At 43.8% G+C, this 5,601-nt stretch overlaps 1 pseudogene; it reads right to left on the bottom strand.

Moving 5' to 3' along the window:
* Positions 1–347: 347 nt before the first annotated feature.
* Positions 348–3,691, bottom strand: LOC141026703 (uncharacterized; annotated as a pseudogene).
* Between the last annotated feature and the right edge of the window lie 1,910 nt (positions 3,692–5,601).

Genomic DNA, 5,601 nt, shown 5'->3' with positions numbered 1-5,601 from the left:
TTTTTTAAAACTTATTTGAACTCCTGACTTTTTGTGTGTTCAAAATACACCATTCAAAGCCACATCTCATCAATTTTCAACCCTTTCTGACTTCATTTGTTATTTTTCATGCATTTACTAATTATTTTGAGCTATAAGACCCTAAAATTGAAAAGCATTTCAAATGAACTCTGAAAAGGTTGAAAGTTGGCATGGTATCATCATTTCATCCACATAGCATGTGCAAGAAAGTTGAGAGGGTTACGGCAAAAACTAGATGCACTTCTTGTACAAAACGGACAATGGTATCATACTCGTCTGTTACAAAGTTGGCATGGTATCATCATAATAGTTGCGGGAGAAAGTCTTCACTTTTTCTTCGCTTGTGTCATTTGCTTATTGCGCCGTAATCATGGATAATCTTCATCGTTTATCAGGATGCTTGGGTCAGCCTTGACTTTGAAGGGAGGAATTTCATGAAACTTTTCATAATCTTCAGACATGTGTGTCTTGCCCTCCACTCCCATAATGTCCCTTTTTCCTGAAAGAACTATGTGGCGCTTTGGCTCATCGTATGATGTATTCGCTTCCTTATCTTTTCTTTTTCTCGGTCTGGTAGACATGTCCTTCATATAGATAACCTGTGCTACATCATTGGCTAGGACGAACGGTTCGTCGGTGTACCCAAGATTGTTCAGATCCACTGTTGTCATTCCGTACTGTGGGTCTACCTGTACCCCGCCTCCTGACAGATTGACCCATTTGCACTTAAACAAAGGGACCTTGAAATCATGTCCGTAGTCAAGTTCCCATATGTCCATTATGTAACCGTAATATGTGTCCTTTCCCCTCTCGGTTGCTGCATCAAAGCGGACACCGCTGTTTTGGTTGGTGCTCTTTTGATCTTGGGTGATCGTGTAAAATGTATTCCCATTTATCTCGTATCCTTTGTAAGTCAATACAGTCGAAGATGGTCCCCTGGACAACGAGTACAACTCATCACAAACAGTGGTGTCACCTCTGAGACGTGTTTCCAACCAACTGCTGAAAGTCCTGATGTGTTCACATGTAATCCAGTCGTCACATTGCTCCGGGTGTCTGGAGCGCATACTGTTCTTGTGTTCATCGACATACGGGGTCACCAAGGTAGAGTTCTGTAGAACTATGTAGTGTGCTTGAAACCAAGAATATCCGTCCCTGCATATTATTGAGTCCCCTCCAAGCATGCCTTTTCCAGTCAGTCTTCCCTCATACCGTGATTTAGGGAGACCTATCTTCTTAAGGCCAGGAATGAAGTCAACACAAAACCCAATGACATCCTCTGTTTGATGGCCCATGGAGATGCTTCCTTCTGGCCTAGCGCGGTTACGGACATATTTCTTTAGGACTCCCATGAACCTCTCAAAGGGGAACATATTATGTAGAAATACGGGCCCCAGAATGACAATCTCGTCGACTAGACGAACTAGGATGCGCGTCATGATATTGAAGAAGGATGGTGCGAACACCAGCTCGAAACTGACAAGACATTGTGCCACATCACTCCTTAGCCTTGGTATGATTTCTGGATCGATCACCTTCTGAGAGATTGCATTGAGGAATGCACATAGCTTCACAATGGCTAATCGGACGTTTTCCGGTAGAACACCCTCAATGCAACCGGAAGCAGTTGCGTCATAATCACGTGGCAGTCATGAGACTTTAGGTTCTGGAACTTTTCTCTGGCATATTTATTATTCCCTTTATATTCGACGAGAAGCCAGTCGGGACCTTCATACTGAGCAGGCATTCAAAGAAGATTTCTTTCTCTTCTTTCGTAAGAGCGTAGCTGGCAGGACCTTCATACTGCTTCGGAGGCATGCCGTCTTTTTCGTGCAAACGTTGCAGGTCCTCCCGTGCCTCAGGTGTATCTTTTGTCTTCCCATACACGCCCAAGAAGCCTAGTAGGTTCACGCAAAGGTTCTTCGTCACGTGCATCACGTCGATTGAAGAGCGGACCTCTAGCTCTTTCCAGTAGGGTAGGTCCCAAAATATAGATTTCTTCTTCCACATGGGTGCGTGTCCCTCAGCGTCATTCGGAACAGCTAGTCCGCCGGGACCCTTTCCAAAGATTACGTGTAAATCATTGACCATAGCAAGTACGTGATCACCGGTACGCATGGCGGGCTTCTTCCGGTGATCTGCCTCGCTTTTTAAATGCTTGCCTTTCATTCGTCATTGATGGTTGGTCGAAAGAAATCGACGATGGCCCAGGTACACATTCTTCCTGCATTTGTCCAGGTATATACTTTCAGTGTCATCTAAATAGTGCGTGCATGCGTGGTATCCCTTGTTTGTCTGTCCTGAAAGGTTACTGAGAGCGGGCCAATCGTTGATGGTTACAAACAGCAACGCGTGCAGGTTAAATTCCTCCTGTTTGTGCTCATCCCACGTACGTACACCGTTTCCATTCCACATCTGTAAAAGTTCTTCAACTAATGGCCTTAGGTACACATCAATGTCGTTGCCGGGTTGCTTAGGGCCTTGGATGAGAACTGGCATCATAATGAACTTCCGCTTCATGCACATCCAAGGAGGAAGGTTATACATACATAGAGTCACGGGCCAGGTGCTGTGATTGCTGCTCTGCTCCCCGAAAGGATTAATGCCATCCGCGCTTAAACCAAACCATACGTTCCTTGGGTCAGCTGCAAACTCGGCCCAGTACTTTCTCTCGATTTTTCTCCACTGCGACCCGTCAGCGGGTGCTCTCAACTTCCCTTCTTTCTTACGGTCCTCCCTGTGCCATCGCATCAACTTGGCATGCTCTTCGTTTCTGAACAGACGTTTCAACCGTGGTATTATAGGAGCATACCACATCACCTTCGCAGGAACCCTCTTCCTGGGGGGCTCGCCGTCAACATCACCAGGGTCATCTCGTCTGATCTTATACCGCAATGCACCGCATACCGGGCATGCGTTCAGATCCTTGTACGCACCGCGGTAGAGGATGCAGTCATTAGGGCATGCATGTATCTTCTGCACCTCCAATCCTAGAGGGCATACGACCTTCTTTGCTGCGTATGTACTGTCAGGCAATTCGTTATCCTTTGGAAGCTTCTTCTTCAATATTTTCAATAGCTTCTCAAATCCTTTGTCAGGCATAGCATTCTCTGCCTTCCACTGCAGCAATTCCAGTACGGTACCGAGCTTTGTGTTGCCATCTTCGCAATTGGGGTACAACCCTTTTTTGTGATCCTCTAACATGCGATCGAACTTCAGCTTCTCCTTTTGACTTTCGCATTGCGTCCTTGCATCGACAATGACCCGGCGGAGATCATCATCATCGGGCACTGGTTCCTCTTGATCTTCAGCAGCTTCCCCCCCTTGCAGCATCATTGGGCACATCGTCTGGTTCCTCTTGATCTTCAGCAGCTTCCCCTGTTGCAGCATCACCGTATTCAGGGGGCACATAGTTGTCATCGTCCTCTTCTTCTTCGCCGTCTTCCATCATAACCCCTATTTCTCCGTGCCTCGTCCAAACATTATAGTTGTAAAGCAGGTGGGTGCGAAGGATTTTCCGGTCAGAGTAAGACTTCGTATTCCCACATATAGGGCATGGACAACACATAAAACCATTCTGCTTGTTTGCCTCAGCCACTGCGAGAAAATCATGCACGCCCTTAATGTACTCGGAGGTGTGTCTGTCACCGTACATCCATTGCCGGTTCATCTGCGTGCATTATATATAATTAAGTGTGTCAAAAACCATTACAGAACATCATGAATAGATAATTAAGTGACCAAATTAATAGAAGTTCATCATCACATTAAAACCAAAGTACATACATAGTTCTCATCTAACAACATATATATAGCTCTCCAGAGCATCTAATTAATTAAACCATACATTGAAACTATGTAAAACATTTCAATGCGTCAAAAGTTTAGTCCCACCTCACTAGTTGAGAGAGCTCGAGAGTGGTTTATAAGCGCTGCTGCGCCCACCCTCTCGAGCTCCTCTCAACTGCAGGCTTTTGGGCCTAACCGTTCTCTTTGCCTGTGGGGCCTACTGGGCCTTCTGCGGGCCTGAATCCTGGCCCATGGATGGGTTTCAAGTCGTATTCAGGCCGTGGTGGCCCAGTAGGTGGCATAATTTTTTCCTTTTTTTTGTTTTCTCTTTTGCTTTATTTATTTTGTTTTGTTTCTACTTACAACAAAAAACTTATTTATTTTATTCCATTTTGTTTCTAATTACTTATGTATTTTACTTTATTTATTTTATTTTTATTTATTTTACTGCTGCTATTTTTATTTAATTTATTAAGGTTTATTTAATTTAGTTACTATAGTTTATTTTATATTATTTTATTAAGATTTATTTATTTTTATTTATTTTATTAAGGTTTATTTATTTTATTTACTATAAAAAATGAACATAGATGCGCCTATAGAGAAAATTCAACCTAAATTCATAATAAATTTCCATGAAATTCAAAGAAATTTACTGTGAATTTAGGTCAAATTCCCTGTATAAGGGCATCTATTTTCATTTTGAGAGGAGCTCAACAAGTCAGAGAGGGACGGGCTTATAAACCGGTGTGAGCGCCCTTCGGTTGGCGAGGTGGGACTAAACTCTGACCGCTACTAGGACCAACCCTTTAGTCCCGGTTTGTGGTATGAACCGGGACTAAAGGGTGAGCCTCTGGTCCCGGTTCAAGCCACCAACCGGGACCAATGGTGGTGGGCCAGGAGCGAGGCCCATTGGTCCCGGTTTGTCCCACCAACCGGGACCAAAGGGGCCGGACGAACCGGGACCAATGCCTCCACGAGGCCCGGCAGGCCCCTGGCCGCACGAACCGGGACCAATGCTCACATTAGTCCCGGTTCGTGACTGAACCGGGACTAATGTGAATATTGCCCTGTGACCAAAGCCCAGTTTTCTACTAGTGTAGGTAAGATAGAGGATGCCAAAATTCCAATCTCAAATTTGTCGCTGAACTCAATTAGTGGTGTTGTTTATAGTGTTATCTTCGACTTATAGTGTTTTATTTAATTTGTGTGCATAATATATTGACTATTATAGCAAATTTCAGTGCTCCACATTTATGTGTTGTTCATGTTAGATATAACTGATGAAAAGGCAAAGCCGAAGTTAAAAATTAGTCTAAAAGTTTATGATTTTGCATGACGACTCAAAGATGATCGACCTTCCGTTGTATGATAGCAAAGTTCTTACCAAAAAATCAATTTGTTTTCTGGATTTGTTTGCCCAAGTTCGTTTATATATTGGCGAACTAAGTGAGTATGAGTAACGGGTCTTAGAGTGTTATAGCTCATTGGAGAAATAACACAAATAATATACTCCCTCCATTCCCTTATACAAGGCCACTTCATTTTTCGTGTCAAACTCTGACTTATAATTTTGGTCAACAAAATATGGATTATATTTCATCAAAAATATATCATCGGAAAGTTCTTTCAAAGGTGCATCCAGTGAAATACTTTGTGTGGCACATAACTCACACTAGTAGAAAAAGAGGCTTCCGTACGCCCCCATTAGTCCCCAAAATAATCGAACCGCGACCAAAGGGGTCTTTAGTCGCGGTTCGGGAGGAGACCCGCGACCAACTATCTGGGCCC

Source organism: Aegilops tauschii, chromosome 7 (genome assembly GCF_002575655.3).
Source record: "Aegilops tauschii subsp. strangulata cultivar AL8/78 chromosome 7, Aet v6.0, whole genome shotgun sequence".
Lineage (NCBI taxonomy): Eukaryota > Viridiplantae > Streptophyta > Magnoliopsida > Poales > Poaceae > Aegilops > Aegilops tauschii.
This window is presented reverse-complemented; position numbering and strand designations above follow the sequence as displayed.